At 38.6% G+C, this 25,906-nt stretch overlaps 1 protein-coding gene and 1 pseudogene across 20 annotated transcripts in view; one reads left to right on the top strand and one right to left on the bottom strand.

Annotated features, from left to right (window-relative positions):
* The window catches only part of NRXN1 (neurexin 1), a 1,137,515-nt gene that overhangs the window by 447,479 nt on the left and 664,130 nt on the right, over positions 1-25,906 (top strand). The gene's annotated exons all lie outside the window — the stretch shown is intronic.
* On the bottom strand, positions 16,003-16,430 carry LOC132501823 (large ribosomal subunit protein uL24-like; annotated as a pseudogene).

The raw sequence follows: 25,906 nt of genomic DNA, 5'->3' as shown, positions 1-25,906 counted from the left end.
ATAATCTTGCTTCTATTTCCTTGTTCTCAATATTATTATTAAGGTGTAATTAAATGAAATGAACTTTATAGGAACCTTGAGGAGAAAGAGAACACAAAAATGCAGCCTAGATTACTAGGATGTTGCAGAAGGGTGTGTCTATAAGTGGGAGGGGAAAGAGCAGGAAATATTTCGTGGATGCCCAGTTACACGTGAGCTTCCAGTGGGGATTTTTCTCCTACTGTTCTAACTGGTACTGGAATGTCACCTCTGTGAACTGCTTCTCTGCTCTGTAAGTCTGCATCCATTCCTCCTCTAAGGGTGTAAATAAGATAATAATGCTTGTCATAAATTTCTGTACTCTGTAGCCAATCGTATGAACAGGGATACACAAAAAAACACATTTGGAAGTACTTTCTAGATTTCTACAAAGTATTGGCTTCATAGATTGCTAAGGGTAAGTTTCCTTCTGTGCCTTGTAGCCTTGGGGACCAGGGAAATAAGCAATTAGGGCAGAAACCAGGCATTTTGCCATAGGCACTCCTCTTCAAGATTGGGTTCAGGAAGTCCCATCTGCTCAGGTCCCCAAGGAAGTGGAACTCAAGTCTTTAGTCTCCAGGGTATCTGGTGAGTTCTTGTCTGGAATTCAGCTTTTTGAACATAGCAACCTCTCTTCCAGGGGACCCACAGATTTTTATTTCCCATCATATTCGGCAGATGCCCCATAGCCTGGAACTATATCAACAGTTGACATAATGCATTGTAGTGCTTTCAGATATCAAGCTAACATAACATTGTTTGGTAGGGGTTTCAATGACATTTTAAGGAATTGATGCATATTATAGAATATGACATTTTCTAGCCCAGCAGAAAGCAGTAATGAATAATGTCTAAGACTTAACATTTCCTCTTAATTTCAGCACCCACTAGAGTACCCTGTTTAAAGTGTTCCATTCACTTAGGCATGTGTGTATTCAATGAGTCAACATTAATCAATACCTACTATGTGCTAGACTCTGTACTAGACACTGGGGACACACAGATAAATAACACACCTAGGAATCTGGAAGGAGAGCCTGACAAAGAAACAGAAAATTAAAATACAGGTTCTTTAAATGAGGTATTGAAAATTGCTCTAAAAATACAGCAGAAGCTGTCATTAATTCTGCCAGAGGAAATCTATAATACTTTCAAAGAGAAGGTGGCAAAGTAATCTGAGTTATCCTCTCTGTCTCTCTTTGCTCAGCTCTATAATGGGCATGATATTACATGGGATTAAAGCACAATGAATTAGTTCTGCTCTCAGAATTTGAAAAGAATAGGAAAGATAAAATGATATGAAGGATTCGAAAACACATTACAAAGAAGAAAAGCTCCATAGAAATGCAAACTTGTACTTTACTGAGTTTGAGCCATATTTTTAAAATCTGATATCTTATCCAAAACAAAGTGAATATTTTGGTCTTCATGTTAATTTCTATTATGAGACGATATACTCTCGTCTTAGTTCTTTGGATCAGGTGCTGTGTTTGGAAGAAAATTATTCCTGTACACCATTTGGCCTTTTTTTGGGAGAATTATCACTATTGAAACACATTTAAAACAAATTAATTACTTTAAAATGAAAATAATTCTGTTATCATTCAGAAGCCTGTGATTTTAAATAATAGGAAAATGAGATTTTTATCTTTGTTGAGTAAATATTCTGCACACAGAGAAATTGGTGACTGAGTGTTCAGTTTAGTTCCACATGTATGATATGACTATCTACTATGTGAAGTACCAGGATATGATAATTAGGTTGACATAGGTTATCTAATCCAGGTCATGATAAATGAATTGTCCATCAAACATATATATTTTTCTGAACTTAAGTTTCTAAATTTGAATCAAATGTGATGACAGTAACCAGTTATAGATTGGTATTCCATTAAATTAGTTAAGACAGATTGCTTTAGAATCAGAGAGACCTGGGTTCAAATCCTGTCTCCGTAGACTTAGTAGTTGTGTGACCTGAGAAAAGTAATTTAATGTTTTTTGCTTCATTTTTCCTTCACTCTAAAGGATTAAGTGAAACTATGTAATTGAAGTACTCAGCATTGTACCTATTATACTCTAATAATTCAATAAATGGTGTGTGTTAACTACAAATACATTGCAAGTAGGAATGTGACCTATACATATATATTTCACAGACATGTAACCTGTGTAGTCACACAGGGCCCTCACATGCAGAAGGACCCTACTCTTGGTTTAATATCTTCCTCTTCCCATCTTGAAATTCTTAATAACTTTTGAACAAGCAGCCCTTCATTTTTATTTTGCACTGGACCCTGTGAAGTATGAGGACTGTCCAGGTTGCAGACAAGTCTATGAGATTTTGCACATATTATCTCATTTTAAAAGTTATTTCATTTAACTGTCCTAACAGCTTTGTGAGGAAATTGAATTGACTTGGAGGCCACAAATTATTTATAACATCATCAAGGCCACATCACTCATATGTAGAAGAATCCAGAAGAAAACCTCTGTTTATTGACTCTAGCCAGTGTGCATTCCTCTTTTGTTCACCTGAGTTATAATAGCCGCCTTCCAATGTATCAAAAATTGGTAAAGATGACTGAGAAACTCAGCATTTTTAGAAAAACACTGATATCTTTTTAATAACTGGGAATAGTCACTTAATTTTTATAGTTCAAATACAAATAGTTTTTTGTTTTTACTTTTTAAGGATTTTATCATTATCAGATTTCACATAACATTATTTTTCAAACTCAGTCACTGTATTCCTTCCCTGCACTCACCACCTGTAGACAAAGCAGAGTCTCATATGTAAGACTTCAGTGCATGTTTGAAAGAGTAAATTGACCTCTTTGTTAACATTTTCTTCTATAAGTTCGCCAGACTGAAAGGTATGATCACCAACGATTGAAATCAATCCTTCATTAACATTACCTTTTGCTATTATTTAATAATTATTTGATTTATCATGGATTAATCAACACATTTATATAAAATTACATGGTGTTTATATAGAACAATTTGTAAACAGTGGCATGCGACTTAAAGCTGTAGGTTTTAGGTAGTTTAAAAGGAAGCAATTCTTAGCCCATTTAGGGATTTACTATTCAAGGCGTGGCCTGTGAAGCAGCAGCATCAATATCACCTGGGAGCTTGTTAGATGAAAAACCTCATGCTCCTCCCCAGATCTACTAAATCAGAATTTATATTTTAATAAGATCCTCGGGTGATTTCATATGCAAATTAAAGTTTGAAAATCACTGAGCTAGAGCACCTCAGCCACCATGTTTTGTTGACGTCACTGACTGTAAGATGTACAATTACGTTATGATTGGCATTAAACACTGCCAATTAACCTAGGCTGGAATGCACCTCAATTGCAATGAAGATCTGTATTTTAAACATGTTAAAATATAAAACAGTGTATAATTTAGTAGCTCAGTAGTGACCCTGAGCCTTACAGCCAGAGCCTCAGCATCTCAAAGTGCCAAGACCCTGGGAAAACCCTCCCGGGCTCAGTTCTCCCCCAGCCCCTGCGTGGGCTCAGCCTTTTTTGGGAGATGGACATCAGGATCTTCACATCCAATTACACTGAGGGCAAATAAATCACCAGGATCCACCCTGAGCCAGTCCCCCAACAGTCTAAAGTTAGAGGCAAATACAGTCTTGGGATGAGTTGTACTTACTATCCAAGCAATAAGCTTTTGCTAACGAAAGAGTTGGAACTAAGCCCATGACCATTAAAAGTAAAATGCCTGTGTGTTTTAATAACAATTTTAAACTAGGTCTCCTAACCTCTATTTGATTTTGAGTACTGCTTTCATAGCAAAATTTGTTCACTTGCAAAAGTGCTGAAAATCACTGTATGCAGGTTTACTTGGGTTAATTATTATTTTTGCAGGGTAATATTCTTATGCTGAATTTTCCATATATACTCTTCACATTTTTTCAGGCCATGGTTTATTCAGGATTATTTTACCTTACCACAGTTTGCTAACTTAAACAGATTTATGTGTATTTATTTACACTTTAACAACTTTGTAACATAATGGGTTATGCCCTAAAGGAAGTAAACTCTTCCTTGGATATAAGTTAGACAGTTGGGGATTTGAGGCATTAAGGAACCATTTAGGGAAATGCTCCTTCTGCAACATGAATTTTAATAAGAGCCCCCTAGAGGCAGCTAAGAAGTATGACACCTCTCTAAACTGAAGCCACTCAGCCTGAAATTTTCTTGGTGATTAAATGAACAGAGATGCCTTTAAGTGACATAAATGGGAAAACCATTAATCCCAGGAAGAGTGTGAAGTGTGTGCTTATGTGATGCTTATAAAAAGATAACTTTGTCTGAAGTGATGTGGCTGCAGACTTTGCAGTAAGAGAGGGGAGTACAACAGACCCCCTCAAAATTTCTTTAGGACACCAGATTTTTATGGCACTTTATAACTTTCCCCACTATCTTCCTCTAAACTCAATTTGTAACTAGAGGCTATTTGTTCTTGAAAATATATTCAAGCTAAATTTCTTTGGCTTTATTAGATTAGAATTACACTGAAAATACCACCACTTACTTTAATCCCCCAACCAGGGAAACGCAGCCTTTTTTCACTTCATACAATTTTACTGCACTTTTAATGCAACTCTTTCTTTCTGTCTTGAAAATACACATAACGCAGGAAGCAATTAAATTTGAAGTGGAATATCCAGAAGTGTAGTTTAAGTAATAGGAAAGATTTTTACATTCATATTAGTTTTTCTTTAAGTACTATAGTACTTAAGAGTCTTGAGTAACAATCCTTCGAAATTTGTACATTTATTCGCTAAGCCCTCACTGAGTGCTAGCTATGTCTCTAGCACTGATTAGATGCTGGATTTACAAATATGGATGATTTTCATTGCCTTGGCTGGATTCTGAAGACACATAACCATAAAAATAAATTTCAGTGCTTTTAATTCAACAACAACAAAATGTATCAAATGACCTCCATGAAATGAGCCTGTGCAAGATGCCAAGTGAGGATAGAAAAAGAATAAGACATGGTACAGATGAAACACATAGGTAATTAGGTCACCTGATTCTCCTTTTCCACCTCATCTTGGGCTTATCTCTATCATAGTATTGCTACTATAATTGTATCAGTGTTTGATCAGGAAGATTAAGCCCTAATGCCCTAAGACATCCATTGTATGTAATAGTGCTAGTTATGTATCATCATTGGGAGAACTGAGAAAATAGTTACTCAACTAATTTTCTATGTTCTGTGGTTCAGGTGAGGACTTTGGTTGAGAAAGGCTAGGGGAGACTTTTTTGCTAGCAGGGATTGTGACTATTTCTTTAGTGCTAGAACCTGAGGCATAGTTGGTGCTCTATAACCCTTGAGTAGATTCATTATAATTACACTTAAGTGAGATAAGTTCTACAACAAAGGTTTGTGCTGCATTCTAGGTCAACACAGTGTGTGTGGGGGGGGGGTCAAGAAATGTAAAAAACCAGACTTTCCCAAGGAGATACTATTTGAGCTTAGCATTGAAAGGAAAATAGTATATCTCCAAGTGAATAGGATGTGAGCTACAAAGTTTGAGACAGAGGATAAGTTGGAGAAAGGGCACGGTTGTAAAAGAATACAAAGCCATGCTTGGGGGGATGTCTGGGGTCAGTCAGTGTGACTAGGGAAAGGATGTACAGAAGGGAGGTGAACACTGATCTGGATAAAGATTGGAGGAAATGATGTTGAAAATGGATAAAATGATGACAGGATATGACTGCCCCAATGGTTGAAAGTTTTGTGTATTAAAAATCATCTGAGAGTTTATTAAACTGCAGGTCCCTGTCCCCATAGCTTCTGATGTAGCAGTGGACCTGAATTTTTAACAAAAATTTAAGGTAATACAGATGCAAATGACTTTAACAAAGACTGCTACTTGTTATAGGGTGCTATGGATACTTCTAGAAAGGTCTGTGATAGGGCCAGGATTTAATATGAAGGATCAAAAGACCCTAAGCCTCCAGTTTAAAAAGGAGAGAACTGAAACAGACCAAGGGAGAGATGTTAAGGGTTGATCTAGCAAGGGAAGAATGGGGAATAACAAACAATCCAGAGGGACCTCAAAGGTAGAATCAAAGTGACTTTGATGAGTTTTGGAGAAGAAAGAATAAAAAATACCAAGACAAGAAAAATCTATATATTTCAACCAAAACGAAGCAATCAAACCAGATATTTTTCTTCAGATCAGAGCTCAAAGGAATAGGGAACAAGAACAGTGGGAAGCATGAAGGAAGTAAGAAAACTGGCTTCCCGGGATGCACTTTTTGACTGTTTGGACTGCACAACTCTGAAAGTTGGCCAGCACATGTGAAGTGTAACCCAATGCATTTTACTTAACCTCTCTGAGCACCAGGTTCTTCATCGGTCAAGTGAGGGGATTAAGTTTTATGTACTTTGAGGTCCTTTCCTACAATGTTCAAGTCCTGAGGTAAACCCTTCCTATAGTAGTGGTTGCAAACACATAAGCATTTTTTACAAAGATATCTGCAAGTCCTATTCTCAAAAGTCCTCTAGCGGGCTTCCCTGGTGGCGCAGTGGTTGAGAGTCCGCCTGCCAATGCAGGGGACACGGGTTCGTGCCCCGGTCTGGGAAGATCCCACATGCTGCGGAGCGGCTGGGCCCATGAGCCATGGCCGCTGAGCCTGCGCATTCGGAGCCTGTGCTCCACAAAGGGGGAGGCCACAGCAGTGAGAGGCCCGTGTATCGCAAAAAAAAAAAAAAAAAAAAATCCTCCAGCCAAAAAGGTTCTAACATATCACTCTGAGTTATCCTCAAAAGATAAGAAAAGATAAGATTTTTTTCTACCTCCCTGATCAAAAACAAAACAGAACAAAACAACAAACAAAATACTCCTAAAGTCTAAGACAAAATGTGGGTTTAAAGAGATTCCTATCTTCCTGCTTAGTTTATTATTTTTTTCTTTCTTTCTTCTCACATTGCCCTTAAGGAAAGTTTGGCAAAGGCTCCAGAATCAGATTATCAAGAAGCAGCACAAATTTAAGAGTCTTTCTCTGTCCAGGCCCTTGAAGTCTTTCTGAGGCAACCACCTGCTTTGATGCTGGGAGGCCAGCATTCTCATTAAGTTTTATGGTTTTCAATCAAACAAGCTTCATCGCTCTAAACCCGTAGCCAGTCCCACAGTCCAGTAATAGGGCATATGATGAAAACATTCAGTGTTTTAAAAAATTCAAAACACGAGATATGCTTCCACTGCTATGTACCTCCTTGATTTCTAGCAAAGGTAGGTGGATGGGTTCTAGCAAAGGTAGGTGGATGGGTTCTCATGTCATCGCCTTGTAGTTTTTTTTTTGTTGTTTTTTTTGGTGTTACGCAGGCCTCTCACCAGGGCACGAACCTGTGTCCCCTGCATCGGCAGGCGGAGGACTCTCAACCACTGTGCCACCAGGGAAGCCCTGTAGTTTATTTTTAAATAACAATTTGGGTCTAGGAGAGGGATGGTGCTTGTGAACAGGTGAGTGATCTCTGCCAGAGAGTAGAATGATATTATTTTAAGAATGGTATTTTTAGGGATTGGCTTCGAGGAAAGTTTTAGCCTGGAAATTTTTAACATGGAGCAGGGAGATACCAGAGGCCAAGTATGTCTTTGGTTCTTTGGAAGGAAAAATACTCATACCAATCTCTTCCTCCCGGCTCTAGGGCTGAAATGCATTAAAGAAGAGAAATCAGAGAGGAACTGTCTCTGCAGTTGGTACTATGATCACACATGCTAAGCAGTGAGTAAGTGTGGGAGGAGGTAAAAGTGTCAGCAGAAGAGATGGACGAGATTCAAAAAGTGTTTTCTCCTGCTTCAGGGTTATTATAGTCTGCTTCCCTCTCTGCCGGAATCCATGTTCCCTTTCATTCTGTTAAGAATACAGAGTGGGGCTTCCCTGGTGGCGCAGTGGTTGAGAGTCCGCCTGCTGATGCAGGGGACGTGGGTTCGTGTCCCGGTCCGGGAGGATCCCACATGCCGCGAAGTGGCTGGGCCCGTGAGCCATGGCCGCTGAGCCAGCGTGTCCAGAGCCTGTGCTCTGCAACGGGAGAGGCCACAACAGTGAGAGGCCCACATGCTGCAAAAAAAAAAAAAAAAAAAAAGAATACAGAGTGTACCAGAACCTCCAATAATTTTATTAGGAAGGAAGGAAGGAGGGAGGGAGGGAGGAAGAAAAGAAGGAGAAAGGTTGAGAGAGGGAGAGGGAGAACTTATTTTTGATAATCCTCTTTCTTAGTGGGAAAAATAACATATACAAAATTCAAATATAAGAGCAACTATAAGAAGGTACATGATGATTCAAAGAAGAAAATTCTGCATGGTGACGAGATCTTTTAACAAAAACATAATTAAAATTTAAATACAGGGGATCTCTATGGGGCTTGAAAGAAAAGAAAAATTAAGAGACATGATTTAATCTAGCTTTCCGTGGAATTTTCCAGGATGCCAAAACCAAATCTGAGGAAGAGGTGGGGGACAATGTTTACTCCCAATTTCCCGTCCATAATCCTGGGATGTTATTTTTTTTATTTTTTGGTCCTGAGATCCCATATCCAATATAGTGCATGTGTGGTTGTCTGCATTTTCTGTGCCACCTAGTTGATGAATTTCCCAAATCTGGATGAAATACATTGGAGTCCATTAAACTGTAGCTGTTCACATTCCCAGCCTTTTCCATAAGGCTGTACAATTTTAAAGAAAAAGAAAAGATGGTATCATTTCATCCTCTTCAAAATGAAGGGAGAACTGAAGAGGCATGTTTTGGCCTCTCTGTTAACCATTAGTAGAGCTGGGTAGAGAAATGGGTCTTATGATTCTTACTCCAGACTCTTTCACATTATAGCTCCTTCTGCCAGCTTCCATCTTACTACTGATTCCTTCCTAACTTCGTGGAACCAGTGGGCACTGCAGGTATCTAAGATGTCATAGTTCTGCTTGATAACACCTGGCTTGTGTCTGACTAATCAATGAGATAAAATTGCCTCAGAGCAAAGAAGGATCTAAGCTTATCTTATGCAACAGTACATTTTCATGGTATTTAAATACACTCTAATCTATAATGTGCAGTGGCAGACCTGGCAGACTGTAACTAAATTGAAGTGGTTTTTAGATCCTCCAGGTCAACTCTATATAAACTTATGAAAGTCTACTTAAAGCAGGTGTTAATGCACAGTAAAATTATCATGAAAAAATTTTTTTCTTAAGCTTGTGGCTTAATTTCAAATTTCATACTCTTCTCTCCACTCTTCCTATTTCTTAAGCATTTTCCAGATGACCATTTTGGACCTTCTTGATTGCATTGCAGAAGTCAAGGTCATGATTTCTGAGAGTTAATCTCATAATCACTTGGGTAAACTCAAGCCTTTGACATACTATATCTGACCCCATTCATCAGAATTTCTTTCGTTCCAGTAGCATCCTAAAACCCATGTATCTAGCATGTGTGTCAACCTAATATCACACCATTTGAAGGACAGATCCAAGAGCTAAATTCTCAAATGCCTAAGCATATTGGATCCTTGCAAAACCCTGATTTAACTTACCTATAACTTCCTTCTTAGGTAGTCATGTTATCCTATAAACATGAAGTGTTAACATCAGAAGAAAATATAGCAGCATATATCATAGTGGTTAGAAAAACAAAACAAAACACCTAATGACACAAGTGAGGAAACTAAGGCATAGTTAGATTAAGTGGCTTTCCCCAAATTGTTACTATTATTTGCAAAGATGTCTCTAATAAGTTGGGTATCCTTGATACACCCAATACAATCTTCAGTTTACCAAAATAATAACCATGTTGGTAGAAGCAAGTGCAACATTACTCAGTACTTCTTTTCCCTAATTTTCATTTAAAGATAAACTTAGAATGGGAAAAAGCATTTTCCCACTGCCGGTTTTTTAAATGTCACAATCTTTCATGTCATTTTTATCTTCTTTTATTCTTACCAGAACTTTAATGATCATATGATTCCACAAGCATCTCCCAAATTAACCTTGAGTTTCTTGTCTGTCGTCATCTAACAGAAAAGTTTATCACGAGCTGTTGGAAAAAGGTCACAGTTCAGTTATTCCTCCAGAAACTTTACTTCTAAGTAGAGTTGTGAGCTTTTGCAGGGCCCATAAAACATATCTTTCACATTTATTACTATCCCTTGCCACAGAAAGCAAATCCTAGTATTTTCACTTAGAAATTCCACACCCCCACTTATTTTTAGTCTCCTATCATAACCAAACTCTACAGGTTATACCATATCTATCACTGCAAGGATGTAACTGTAATTAAGTAATAGAATTCTAATTAAGCAATTATGTGTGTTCTTATCATTTTCAGAAAAAAAAAATAGTTCACTTCAGGATTTTTTTTTTTAAGCTTTTCAACAACCTGCTGTATTTAAGCAGTTCTTTCTTCTTGCTTTTGGAGTCAGGTACCTCTCTTCTAATTATTATTTTTGTTCCTCATTTAATCTAAAACTCTGTCTAGGCAATTTGCAATATTAATTTCTCATATAAGCAATCAATCTGCTTTCCTACATTTGATTTTGCATCCCCCAATTTCTGATACGCCTTTCTGCTCTCCTTCAATTAGGTTTATAGTTATTGAGATGACTAAAATCCACTCTACCAACTGACAAAACAATTATTCACCCTTTCCACCCTGTTTAAAATGCATTAAATTTCTATCCACAACTGGAATTTTAATGCATTTTCTAGCTTCTTATAGAAAACATTAAACCATTTCTGATGATTTCCTTTTCATCAAGCGCAACTGCCTCAACCCCAATTAGCACGACAAATTTCTCAATCATGTATTCCCTCCTCTGATGAAGAAATTATGACTTGGTTTCTGGGATGTTGACTCATACAACTTTCACTGAAGCATATTTGCTCTGAATTGCTTCTCTTTCTCATTTCCCCTTATCTTAAAATTCCTCTTTCATGCAACACCCAACCCCTCATGTTTTTAGAAAAGCATCATCAAGTATATTTGCTTTATTACACCATAATTTTTAAGTCAAGTTTTTTTTTTTTAGTATTTTGCACTTAGCATTGTGGGAGTACTCACAAAGTTTCCCCAAAAATAGCTTACCATCAAACTGGGAGGTCAGATTTCAAAAGGTAAACATATTTGTTTATTTCTTCAGTGTTTAGTGATCACCTCTAAAGGCTCATTTTATTTGGAGCCATTTGATTTATCAATTTTTATAAGGTCTGAATCGGCCTCTTAGTGAGCTTGTAATGTAAGAGTAAGGTGGTTTATTGTATGGGCCTTAGAGGAATACTGCCTAGGACTTGGTTTTGGTCTGACTTTGTGCAAGTACGTCACATTCTGTCCCTCTGTTTCCTCATCACCTCATTTATAAAGTAGAGCTATAAAAGTATCTCATGAGTTACTTGTGAGGTTTAAATGAGATACTTAATGTACCTTTAGGAGAATTAAGATTTAGAGCTGATAAGCATGAATATGGCTGGCACTGAGATATTTTACACATACTATTTAATCTTCATAATAAACAAGTAGGGTGATCATTATTCTCTGTGATTTCTTTTTCCCTCTAAGGACATGGCTCAGGAAAGCTAAGTAATTTGTCTGAGGCTTCATCCTATTAGTACATTGAACAAAGTTTCAAAATAATTCAGTCTGATTCTAAAACCTGTTTTAGGGCAACAGCAGGGAGAGAGTTGAATAAAGGTGGAAAAAATAAGTTTTGTTTTAAACTCATTCATTTATTTATTCAACAAATTGACATGGGGGAGGCATTGAAGCTTTGGAAATGGACATGCTCATTGAGAAAAGTAATGAGGGGAGCCAGGAGGAGACTCATTCATTTTTTTATTCTAAAAAGTATGTACTGAGCACTGAGCTGCATTCCCAGTGTGTGCTGGCTGCTGGGCAACAAACGAGAAAATCTATTTTGTGCCTAAAAAACCTGCAGAGATTCCTCTGCTGCTATGGAACGCAGGACAGATGCTCAAGAGAAAGATTAGGAGCCATTCACACAGAGGAGGTATAGAAGATTTGGGAATGTACATGCCCATCAGAGAAGGTAAATAGAAGAGAGGCAGGAAGAGAATGGAACCCCTGAACCTTGAGAAGTACCTATGTTAAGAAATAAGGGCAGGGGGAGAAGACAGGGAAGAGGTCAGAAGGGAAGGGAAGGGATGTACCCCAGAGTCTAGGGCAGGAACCTAATGACAGGTAAGACCATAGGAGGGGACAGCTTGATAGGGGGCCTTATGGCTGGGGAGGAGGAGGTAGATGCCTGAAAGTAGATACTTGGGCTGCTGCAGCATATCAGAGACACCAGGCCTGCTGACACATCAGTTAAAGTTTTAAGGGATTGTGATGTGGCTAGAGGATTATTCTCGTTTGAGGCAACTAGGACAAAGACCCAGATCAAGCCTAGGACAGAACCGTGACCCTCCCAAGACAGGCTCCACCATCTGACTTTGCTTATTTAAAATCAAGTCCTAGGAATTTTTTTCCATAGGCCTCTTAAAGACCTGAGGAGCAAGCCGGCAGGACCCTTCTTCCAGACAGACTAGGGCAATCCCTACTGCAATGTCCTGTGTAGGGTGGGGCCCCTGAAGGCTTCTGAACCAGATGGGCAGATGGGTCCCTCCACCCAGGGAGAACCGGCAAAGTTCACCATCTGTTTTGCCAGATAACAAATCTTTCTCTTTGTAAGTTTGACCTGGCCGAGCCATTTCTTCTAGTAATTGCGATGAAGTTGTTGTGACCTGCACAGCATTCCAGTGCAGGCACAATGGAAGAGTGGAGAGAGTTAAGGAACTAGAGTTAGACAAATCTGCACTCCGGTCCTGGGTCCAGCATTTTTGACGAATTGTACAACCTCTTTGTGAGTTTTTTGTATAATGAGAGAGGATAACAAAGGGTTAATTGGACAATTTAAAATGGCATATATCAACCTAGAAGCACAAAGAGGGGATGCTCCCCAAAATAGAAGCATTTTGAATAGTATGGCATATATTATGAAAAACAGTAACAATTATTATAAAAGACATGGGAGATCTGAGAAAGGACAAGGATCTGAGAAAAGGTGATAGAGGCAACTCTGAAAGAGCAATGGTCCCAAGAACTCAGATAGCAAGAGGTTAAGGAAAAAGTGGATAGTGAAGAGACAGAAGAAGTCTTTTTTTTTTTTTTTTTTTTTTTGAGGAAAGTTGGCAATGATCAGAAGGAGAGATAGACTATTTGGACTATGGATGGAAGAAGTCTAATGCTGAAGGGAAATTTCTAACTCCTGATCATAACTATGAAATCAAAACAAATGTGAAAATCAGTTCTAATCTAGCTGGGAATACATATGCTTTTGAAAAGTTAGTTTTCTTATAGGAAACCACTAATGGAGTTTTAGAGGGACTTTAGGAGAGAGAAATTGAAAATGCTGGAAAGATAATAGCTTCTATAGCGTGTTGTTTATTCTTACTTTATAGCCTTTATTTATTTTTGCATTGTTTTAGCTCTTGGGTCTCATTTTATTCATGCCATAGCAGGCTGGAGGGGAACTATTAAGAAATGCAGTTAATAACAGCGGTGGACATTAAAATGATGCTGGACTCTAAGCCCTCACTTGAAAAAATAGCTGGGATGCCCACCCCTCAACTCCTCCCTCCCTATGGCAGAATTCCAAGTGATGTGCATTCTCTGAGACAGCCTTTCCAATCTTCCTGGGACCACCATGGGTGCTATTCTTTGATCCGCTTCCATTAATCTTACATTTGCCTGCCAGGGAAAACTATTCATACTCATAGTCTCAAATGTTGACCCTGACACCCTTGCTAAGGTGCTTCCCTCACTTGGAACAGGGGTGGGGGTGAGGAGTTGGGGAGGAGCAGGGCGAGGTGCACCTCTCTTCTTACTCTGGCACATAAATCATAGTCAAAGAATTTGGAACATGCCCCACTCCCTACCAAAAAAAAAAAAAAAAGAGAGCAAGAGAGAGAAAATAGTACAGAGAACAACTGAGTAACCTTCAAAGCATCTCATATCTCAGAACAATTAATTAGAGACCATATTCTTTCCTGCTTTCAAAACTCAGAACATATTTTCTGTCACATCAGATCACTGTCTAAGAAAATGTTCCTTTTTCTTGGTTGAATGTCTTAAACTCAGCACACTAGGGTCTCACCATCATTTCCAAAGCCCTCTTTATATTTTATTCAAGATGCCCACTACAACCTCATAAAAATATACACCCAGTGCTCGATCTCCCCAGCATACCAGAATTTCCAACCTGGATTTGCAAATCAGACCCAAATTGGATGCTTCATTATTGTTTCTCTTGGTTCCTTCTGAGCAGAGGTCTTCTCTTATTTGTTAGAGTATCTCTCCTAGTGCTTGGAGAGTGGCTTGGACATAGGCACAAAATACAGGTTGGCTGAATAAATGAGCAAATAAATTGGTATAGAGCATCACAGAGGGGTCAGCCCTAAACAGTGTGAAAGTCTTCTCTAATATTGAGGCAGGATGGAAGGAAGAAGGGAGATGAGGACCCTATGGTGAAAGACGGAGAAAAGGGAAAACGAGAACCCCCCAAGTTTAGCACCCTTTTTTAGGACTCAGGTGATGCTAGACTGAATGGAATCAAGGACCAAAACATAAACATAAATAATTGCTTCAATGATTAAGTAGCATGCAGCCCATTTATACCATTCCTGTAGGTCTTTAGGAAGAGACATTCCTCAGCCCATTTTCTCCAGTCCTTGTTCTGTCTTAGAAGGCTTTATTTTTTGGCTTAATGATTCTCTTTTAGCATAACACACACTACCATGTCTAATACAGTTGTCAGAAGGTCTTTCTCCGTGTTTCATGAACTGGAGCAAATGGTTCCCTCTATGGCCCACCCACACTGATGCTTACAGGTGTTGAAGGTTGCCAGATAGTTCTAATGTGTATTTTGATTTCTTTTAGGACAAGGAAATTTATAGACATATGAATAAAGTTTCAGTTTACATAGATATGACCATATGTCCTGATCTACCTTGTTATCAAATATGAAATACAAAACTAAGGAATTTTAAACATACTTTTATAAGTTCAAGTATACTTTATCAGTTTGGAAATATTTTTAGCTGTGATGCATAACAATTATATTATTGTCTCAGATTGCTAATTTTAAAAGAATGTGTCACTATTTCTTAGTTTCCTTTTCACAATTTTCACCTTTTTAAAAATATCTTTTCATAGGTTTCATAGGCTGGGATGCCAAGGGTATTGTTGTCATACAACTTTAAGTGTATGATAATATCTATTTTTCTTCAAGGTTTCTAATATGTGCCATCCAACAGCATGGTTTCAACATCATAGATGTATTGGATTTAAGAACAACTATCACGGGCCTCCCTGGTGGCGCAGTGGTTAAGAGTCCGCCTGCCGATGCAGGGGATACGGGTTCGTGCCCCGGTCTGGGAGGTTCCCATATGCCGCGGAGCGGCTGGGCCCGTGAGCCATGGCCGCTGGGCCTGCGCATCCGGAGCCTGTGCTCCGCAACGGGAGAGGCCACAACAGTGAGAGGCCCGCATACCGCAAAAAGAAAAAAAAAAAAAAAAAAAAAAGAACAACTATCACTTGCCACATAAAACATTTCTGTAATCTCTAAAACATGGCCAAACATGTAGATGTTACTAAAGAAGTCAAGGGAATTTTGGCTACTTTCCCCTTTGCAAACAACAAATAAAATTACATTGTACAATGAATACACAAAATCTATTCTGTTAGAACCACCAACCATAGTGATGGGATCTACTCCAAAAATATGATGCTCTATTTGGGTCTATTTGATTCATAAATCGTTTTCCTTTCTACCGTCTAAATCTTATTTTATGAGTCATGGTTTTAAAAATGGATAGTATTAAAGACAAAAGTTGAATGTCTTACTATATTTTTAATTTAAAATTTTTTTTCATTTTAACATTTTTTAATGAAAGTTGTATATAAGATTATTTCTGCATCTTCTCCATTGTTTCTCCCTTATATTTGCCCTTTTCCTTTCCTACTTGGCAAGATTTGGCTTTAGGCTCAAGGATCTTTTCTTGGTCTTTGCCCAGTTTAGTGATAACCACCTTGCTGGGGTGAATGTGCGCACGCTCAGTTGTGCCATTAGCCTTCTCCCGCTGCTGTCGCTCAGTGTAGATGACATATTTCTTTCTGGAAACTTGGACTACTCTGCTCATTTGCTGCCCTCTGTAGCACCCTCACAAACCTTAAACTTCATCCTTTCGGATGGGCATGAATGGAACATTGTCCTTCTACCTCAGCTCTTTGGAAAGAGGAGAAGACATAATCTTCCTGCGAATATGGGAAGTGCATTGACATGCCTTTTACGGTTCTTGCCTCAGTCAGAAATCACAAAGGGATTGAATTTCATTTTGGCCACTGGCACTTCAGTGATCTTCCTGTATTTTTTTATACTACACAGTTTGTATAATAGAGAAGCTATGGGAGAAATGTATATACTTGTAAAGTTCATGTTCTTTAAGTATATATATACAAGTTTCCATTGATACCAGGTGACGTAGGCCCCATGGGTTCATGTCCAATCCATTTGTCAGTGTGGAAGAACTGAGGTAGAGCTGGGCTGATTGGGATGAAGAGAATATTCTCTACATGTCTTTTGTGCATTCGCATAGAATGGATCCCCTTAGTTATCTCACATAGCAAATACTCACCTAATCATGCTTTAGTTTATAAGACTCAGAAGAAGTAACACTCGATCAAAAACCCATGGCTCTGTTCAAATAAACAGCACAAACAATCTGATCTTAGATAATTTCATTTTGAAATGATTGAGGGCAGGGCATTGAGGGGGAGGCGGAGGAAAACAATGGGCTCTATTTGGCCCAGGCCAGGGGCTTTTTAAGACTGGCAACTCTTGATCACTACGCTGATTTTGTCCCATTTGGCTGGGATGCCTTCCTAGGTAACGTGCCCCAGGAACCTGCTCTGTTTCCCCATCTTCATGACAAGCTTCCTGATGCTGGTGTTTTGGTGCAATTTTGTCCTGTGCACTTAGATGACATTTTTTTTCCAGACTTCTTTCTCTAAATTCCTCTGTGATCATGTATACACCACACACACGTTTCTCGCTATGAGCATCCTTTCCACTGAACTAGGTTCCTGTTTTATTTTATTTTATTTATTTTTTTTTCTTTTTGCGGTATGCGGGCCTCTCACTGTCGTGGCCTCTCCCGTTGCGGAGCACAGGCTCCGGACGCGCAGGCCCAGCGGCCATGGCTCACGGGCCCAGCCTCTCCGCGGCATATGGGATCCTCCCAGATCGGGGCACGAACCCGTATCCCCTGCATCGGCAGGCGGACTCTCAACCACTGCGCCACCAGGGAGGCCCTAGGTTCCTGTTTTAAAAAAAAAAAAAGCATCCAAAGGGTCAAGCTTGACACAACAGATTACACGGTCTTTAGAGGTGGACAGTCTGTGCTCTGAAACCTGTGGCCCTCTCTATCCTGGTTAACGAGAGAACCTGGAGAAGTCCTGGAAGTCTTCTTGCTCTTTGCTCCCTGAACCGAGAGCAAGCTCTGTTTCCAAAGTCACCTCTCCCGATTCCGTTGACACCACAAGCTCAGAAAACCCCCCTGTGCTGTCACTGTTAGAACGTCTGTTACATCTCACAGAGGCTCTCTGGGCTCACGTACTTGCTACCCAAGTGCATGAAGAAGATGACCCACTACCCCTTTCTTCTGGGGTGTGTACACTGTAGGCAGGTGGCAGTTTACATGCTGTCTTTTTAGGCCTGTTTATGTGTTTCTAGTGTCATTTGCCCTTGCCCTTGAAAACTCTGGAAATTGACTGCCGGAGTCTCAAATCTGGCTTTAATACTTAGTGATTGTGTAACTTGAATGAGTTTCTTTATTTCATCTGTAAAATAGAGGTAATAGGAGTAATTGTTGGAGCTAGCAGGCAGGGCTTATGTTAAGGAGATGCTGCATTCAAAAAGTTTAGCACAGTGAGTGGTCCATAATAAGTGGTCACTAAGCTATATATGTTATTCTTATCCCCTCCTTTATTATGTGTTCTTGGACCTTCAGGGACAGGGTTGGAAAGGATTTGAGGCCTGCTTAACCAAGGTCAGAATTTGGATCCAGCACAGTAACTGTCTGAGATACCCACAAAGGGTTTTAGAAACCTCAGACATGTTGTAATTCTGTGGGAATGCAGCTTAAGAGCCAAGGGGAGGAAGCCAAGCCTAAATCTTTGCTGAAGGGCACTTGACTCGTGTTTAACAGGCAAACTGGGGCATGCTTCCAGTCTCAGCTTTGGGGCATCTGCTGAGGGATGAGAAAGATGCTGTCCCCACCTAGCAGACTCGCCCCTCCCCAGCACAGCACGGAGCCCTCGCTGACGTCAGCCCCCTTGGGAAGAGCCCTGAATGCAGGAAAGAATCATAATAGCAAGGAAAGGAACTGGAAAAAGATTCAGAGAAACATCAAGGAGCAAGGAAGTCACAGGCATCGTGATAATTAAAATTAGATAACCCAGAACTTCCGCAGACCTACGTTTCTTATGTCACTGTCATCTTTTGTTCTACTTTCCCCTTTCTGTAGATTATAATCTGTCTTTCCTTAAAGATCTGAGTCAAACATATATATATGGTAGAGCTTTCCTTGAGTGTCCTGTTTATAAAAACAGAGGACTTCAGACTCTTTATACTGAATAGCCCTTCCTACCTTATGTAGCTATTTTTTCCCTTTATCCATTCATCAAAAATTTATTAATGTGGTGACTTTAGACAAGAAATCAAGCTTAGCGCTGGGGATAAAATGTTGAACAACTTCAGTCTCTGTCCTCAAAGTGCTGCCTCTCTACTATCTCCCCACCAGATTGTTGGATGAACCCCTAAAACGCCGTGGACCCGTTCTTTGCTTCTTTTCAGCACATTGATCACTAGCCATTGTACATATTTTGTCAGCCGTTATGTCAAAACTGTTCAGCAACAACAGAGACCTCTATGGAAGAAACCATGTTTGATATAGAACACCCTCGATTCAGGACAGGAAATCATAGTATTTAGAGTATAGTGGGCTAATGCCAGTTGTCCAGGAGAATGCCATACAATGTCCCATGTTCTAATGGATTAGGGATGTAAAAGTGTTCATATCATGGGAAAAGCTATATATACTAACAGAATGCTCTGGATTGTTTCATAGATACAACGGCATCACAGAAAGTAGTTCACAGGCAATGTTATAAAGAACCAGCATTTCATGGAGCTATATGAAACAGTGCATGTATTGTACAAGCACATTTTGTAACCATAGCACTGTAAAATTCTATCTTTGTGAATAGTAAATACAATCTTGATAAAATCTCCAATTGAGAATTTATCTAACGGTTCTGATTTAAAACTACATGTGAATAACTGATTTTAAAAATTAATTTAAAATGCTTTGGAACCACTCCACATTTACAAGGGCCTTTAAAGTTTGTAAAGTTTTAAAATTTATTTTATTATACTCAATACTCGAGCAGCAATGAACCTTACATAGTAATTGGCATGTAACAGGTGCTGCATAAATATATCTATTCACTAGAGTATCCATTCATTCACATTTGTGAAGAATCTGCTATATTCCAGGTACTGTTGGATGTGACAGGGTATAAAGCAGAATGGTTTCTGACTTCCCATGGAGTTTACAATCTAATGGGTGAGAGAGACATATGCCTAGAGAACCAGCAGTAGTTAGACACCTGTCTATTTTCAGAACAGATAGGATGAATTTCTGATTAATCTGAGAAAATTAAGAGAAAATAAGTGAATGCAGAAAAAATCGTAAGTAGCTGAGAACATGCTAGAATGGAGATACGGTATCTGAACCATGGCACATAGTATGGTAAGGAATATGTGAAGGGGGAGCAAGGCAGACGGCAAGCACCCCAGGGTCGTACATCTCCTACATGCTCACATTTTTATACGGATTATACTCATTCTGCACACTTCCATTAAAATATATGGTTTTATGAGGTACAAATTCTTTGAGTCCTTTTTGTGAAAGACCCAATATCACAGTTATTATTTGAGTTTAGCAATGCTATTTTTTATTATTCAGCATTGATCAATAAGGCTCTAATTCTGTTTTTTCACAATACTGCATAGTGGGACATGAGGAACATGTGAAAGAGCGGCTTCCTGACTTATAAGGTTTGCCTTTTGGTTTTCAAAAAATACCTATTGAACTCTGGATGTCATTTCTGAAGTTGTAACTCTGCTAGAGCATGGTCTAGCATCAGCAGAACCGGATTTATGGCCTGGATGTGTGATGTGGGGAAACAGCTTACTGTGATATTCCCCAGCTTCCAGCAGGTTTGTTTGTAGGGATTTTACTTACGGGTAAAATGCCTCATCTTTATTGAGTGCCAAGAACATAGTAGGCACTCAAAAAAAAAAAAAAAAGAAAAAGAAAAGATAACCCTACCAGAATAATCATTATAATACTTTATTTCATTTACATTTATTTAATACTAATAGTATCTTACCATGGTTGACACTGTTAACTTTGAAAAGAACATTCACATATTATCACAACTGATTCTCACAAGACTTTCCCAAACCTCAGTTTTATCTACCACATTCATAATTGTACCATATTTATATATTACCTATATTATCACTTACTTAATATTTTCCATTTAAACTTAATTTACTTTTGAAATTAATCTCATCTTAAAGTAATATTATCCATAAAATTACAACTTTAATATGCTAGTTATACTTTTTCCTTCCAAGTACACATCCAAATAAATATAACCTGGAAATTAAATACAGTTTTTGAACCACCTAACAGCATCCACCACATCACCAGGGGTACGAATCCCAATTTTCAAAATTACAGGGCAACTTTGTGAAATAGGTGCAACAAGGATTTTTATGTTCATTTCTCTAGTGAGACACTTAAGGCTCAGAGAAGTTAAGAAGGTTTTTATAGTAAAACACAGTCTGTACAGCCAGATATGGAGAGATGGTGTCTTGCCTGAGGTCAGGGATCTGGATGAAGACAAATCTGGCATTGGAACCCAGCTTGCACACCTCCCTGTTGTAAATTCTTTCTAGCTACTCTCTCTTTTTGGAAGTTCTTTCTCCTAATACAGAACAGAAGCAGTATGTTGGTACCACATGCAAGTATAATAATGATATTCGTGAATATTTGATTTTTCTAGCATAAGCCAAGAACCCAATGTGTATTTTCATAAAGCTAGTTACAATAACAGGTGATTTATATTAAAATAAATATATATTAAAATAAAATAATAATACATTATTAAAAGCATTTTATTACATATCTACCTATACCTCTAAATTCCCAAATCGTTTTCAGTAACTGTTGGGACATTCGCTTCTGTGTGTCCGAAACCCTTCTGATTAGGGAAAGTGTAGCAAAACAGATAAACACACTCTCACTTTCACTGGAATGGAAAAGAATTTGAGGTTAAAGCAAAATGACTTTTAGTAGAGGCATGCTATGGGGCTGCTAAGTAAGATTTCTTAGTTATTTCCTTTGTGAGGAGAACTCTTTTGGTTAAGCCATTATTGACTCGTATTGAATAAGGCTTTGACCGATATATTCATTCATTCAATCCCAGAATTTTGAATATGTTCATACTATGTACCAGACACTATTCTAGGTTGGAATACAGTAGTGAACAAAAGGGCTTTTTTTTTTTTTTTTTTTTTTACCTTTATGGAGCTTATACTGACTGTACTGTAAGGACCTAGACACTAAACAAATTTTAAAAATATATAATTCATCTGTGGATAGTGCGTGTTTTTGAGAAAAATCAATGTCCCTGGGCCAGGAGAAGAAGAGGGTAGCAATTTCATATAAGATGGTCACAGAGTTCTACACTGACAAGGTGACATGGGAACAAAAACCCGAAGAAGGTGAGGGAGTGATCCTGTGGCCACATTGAGGGAGATCATTCTGGGCAGACAGAGAACAAGTGCAAACACTCTGAGGGATGAGCAGATCTGGGGGTTTCCAGAAATAGCCAAAAGGCCAGTGGGGCTGGAGCGAAGTAAGAGGGGGTGGATCCCAGGGGTAAGGGTCAGGGTCAGTTTGAGAAGGACTTTGGCTTCTTGTCCGGTAACGTATATGTCACCAGCCTGTTTCCTCCAGCAGAAAGAAAATCTGTGTGGCTCTGCTCTCAGAGGTGTTTAGGAATTGTCACTGCCTACCAGAGTGCCTGAATGGATGCTACCAAGTATAACTGAATGAATTCTCTTAGGAGACTGGTGCTTCCTTAGGTTACTGCCTTATGCTTCACTAAAACACCAGACTCATAATCATCACTAAATTTGGCAGCATGAATGAATCATCTGAATGAGTTCAGTGATTCTCTTTCCTGATGCCCCATCAACAACCAACTAACACACAGATTGAGAAGGAAATCATTCACTGAGTCAGTAGAAATGTCTGTGTCTTGATACTTTTAATAATTTTGATTTCACTGAAAAAAGAAAACTAGCCCCCTTTTATAAGGAGCACTGACTCTACTGGGGACTGAGTAAAGTACTTTGCATCTATCTATAAAATTTTAATTTTCACTATAATCCTATAGGGCAGGTATTGTTGTTGTTGTTGTTAATTGTGGTTAAAAAAAAAAAACAGCAACATAAAATTTACCATCTTAACCATAACATAAGAGTACAGTTCAAGAGTGTTAAGCATATTCTTATTGTGTTGTGCAGCAGATCTCTAGGACTTTTTCATCTTGCAAAACTGTAACTCTATATCCATTAAGCAACTCCGCATTTCCCCCTCCCCACTGCCTGTTAACCACCATTCTACTTTCTGTTTCTATGTATTTGACTACTTTAGATACCTCATCTAAGTGGAATCATATAGTATTTTTTTTTGGACTGGCTTATTTCACTTAGGGGCAGGTTTTTTAAAAAAATGTTTGTTTTATTTAAATCCCAGTTTTATACATGAAGAGACCAATGTTTAGAAAGTTTAATTAACTTGCTTAAAGCCATTCAGTTATTGAGTGGCACTGAGGACTTGAATCCAAGTCTAATGATAAAACCCATGCACTTAACTACTTACTACTCCACTGTTTCTCAAACCAGAATGCTCAGAATCTGTGGGAAGAGGGTGAGGTATGTAGATTTATTCTTGGGGACCTTTGAATTTTCTATTTCCTTTAAAAGTTTGCAACACTATTCCAGTGTGAGGAATGCAGTGCCAAACTGAAGTGACAGAGCCTGTGGCTTGATGCCAGACTCAAGAACATCCTAAATTCCTCACTTATTACTTATGTTTGACACACTGACCTTTCCATTTGTATGTGGGGCTGAGATTAAGAACTCTCTTTCACAGTCATGTAGATATACTGTGATTGACCCAACACATCAAGCTATGGTGACAGTATTGATGCTGACCATCTACTTACCAAGCCAAGACCACCCATTCATTTAGGCTTTTATCCTTGGGTCAGAGGAAACCCTTCAGTTAACAGAGGGAAACTTGATCTTCCTTGTTCCACCACCAGCACATTTCCAAGTCATATGATGTCAAAATAAGAATAGTTCATCATATTCATCTTCTCTGCCAAGAGCTGTCCATGTGTTCCTTACTTTTTTCAGAAAAGAGCTAAGATAATTTAAATATTGTTAAACATAAATGTTGGGTGGTTGGTAGGAAATAAATAGGACATTCAATGGTGACCACATTTCCCAAACCAAGGAAACCAGGACAGACAGGCTGACAGGTACAAGTGTATTTATGGGGTCCGTGGAAGAGACTATTTGATCAAGACTGACCTAGAAATATAGGAACATATGGTCACCCAAAAAACTTGGTATTCTCCATTTTTAGCATATTGGGTTTAAAGAATAATTGTTGGCTTGCCTTGAACAAAAGTAAAAGAACTTCCTTAGGGCGACAGATCTTTGAAGCCATTAACTATGGGAATTGATGGGGATGTTATCTCTAAATCAGACATTTTCAAGGACATATTAAGGTAGTGCACTGGGTAGACTTTTTCTTTCCATATACTTAGAAAGGGAAAAGGAGAATTAGAATATGGTTAATTCCATGGTTTCATTCAACAAACATTTACTGTGCTCCAGTCAAATGTCCAGCTCATCACTAGTTACTTGGGGTCAAGGTGAGGAGTAGGAATCATAGACCTAAAGCACACCAAATACAGTGGGACAGATACTTAGAGTAATTTTGATATAATATTTTGAGTATCATTATCTTACTTTTTTACATGTGCCGGGAGAGTGACTAAACCTTGACAACTGGAAGATCATGAGGGCTGGGTTATCTGTTCTGGATCTTAAACTTCAAATAAAATTTTACCTTGTGGCGAAGGAATTTCTAGATTTTGTGAACCTTAAGCCTAATGTCCTCAGTACAATACTTGGTGAATAGGAAGTGCTCAATAAAGTTTGGCTGCTTAGCCTTCGGACATTTGGTGAGTAACACTGTATGCCAGGTATTGTGCTAGGGGCACTAAGATACAAGAGTTAACATGACCTAGGCTTTAATCTCAGTAAACATGGGTTCATTGTGGAAACAGGCAGGTAAAGAGGTAATTGCAGTACTCCATTGTAAGTCCTCTGATGGGGTGAACGCTTAGTGCTATGGCAGATCCAGAGGGGGTTGTCAGGGAAGGCTTCTCGGCCTTATACCAGTGAGTTTTGAAAGATGAATAGGTTAACCAGGTTAAAAGGTTGGGGAAGGGAGAGGTGACAAACACTGAATAAATAAGTGGGTCAGAGAGAAAGGAGAGAAGAAAGAAATGAGGAAGGGATATAATATATACAAAGTGACGGCTTCCTTGGGGAGGAAAAAGTTTACTGTGATTGGACTCTAGGGTTTTTGAAAGTGAATAACAGGCAATGAAGTTATTAAGACACATGGGATCAGTTACGCTGGTCATTGTGAGGACTGGTAGGCAACTTAAACCCATATGATTCAAGCCAGGAAACTGGAAGCTACTGGAGGTGTTTCTGGGTTAGTACTTATATGAATGTTTTAGACATAAATGCAATGCTAAAGGTATACGATATTTTGATTTTTTTTCTTGACAGATCCCAAAGTATGGTTAACAAAAGAACTGAGAAGCTAGTTAGACTACATTTGTGTGTTAGCTTTACTAGTGGTTTTCCCTCTCTCTTCTCTGTTTCCTTTTTGCCATCTTTTTTTATCCTATTTTGTCTTTTCTTCCACCTGGTAAGTAATTATTTTTATGCCCTATTTTTAGGGTCAGAATTTTGTTAGCCACATATAAAATCAATATTTAAAGCCAAATCTGCATTTTATGTTGAGGGATACTTTAGCCCAGTAGGTAAGAAAACATTTTGAAGATCAGACCAAATTCCTGGATGTTAACAATATTTAATTATTGTGAACAGGTGGTTTGTATGTTCTCAAACAGTATCTTATTAATTTATGACTTTTTGAAATCAGAAAAACCATAACCTTTCTGTGATGGTATATCAGAGTAAAATTTTACTATGTATACGGCATTTTTTTTTTTAAGATGTCATTGCCCAACGTGGCCTAGCCCAAGTTCTAAAGTGTACCTAGTTTATAGTACCTAGTTCATAATCTTGGGTCTGCCTCTAAATAACTGTATGTTCTTGGATAAATAAGTACCCTGTCTGGGCTCTTAAATATAACCTAGTTTGGCTCCACCATTCCTCGCTAGGTATCTTATTGCCTAGGACAAACAGCTGCCTGCTCTGTGCTTGGCATTCTCAAGAGACCTCCAGAGACTCCTGCTACTTCCTTTTCCTCATAACCATGACGTCCTCTCTTGTGATCCTTCCAAAATCTCCTACTTCACTTTAAACCTATTTTTCCTTTTGGATTCCCTTTGCAC

Source organism: Mesoplodon densirostris, chromosome 14 (assembly GCF_025265405.1).
Source record: "Mesoplodon densirostris isolate mMesDen1 chromosome 14, mMesDen1 primary haplotype, whole genome shotgun sequence".
In the NCBI taxonomy this organism is placed as follows: Eukaryota; Metazoa; Chordata; class Mammalia; order Artiodactyla; family Ziphiidae; genus Mesoplodon; species Mesoplodon densirostris.
The sequence above is the reverse complement of the archived record's forward strand: the minus strand, read 5'-3'. Positions and strand labels throughout refer to the sequence as shown.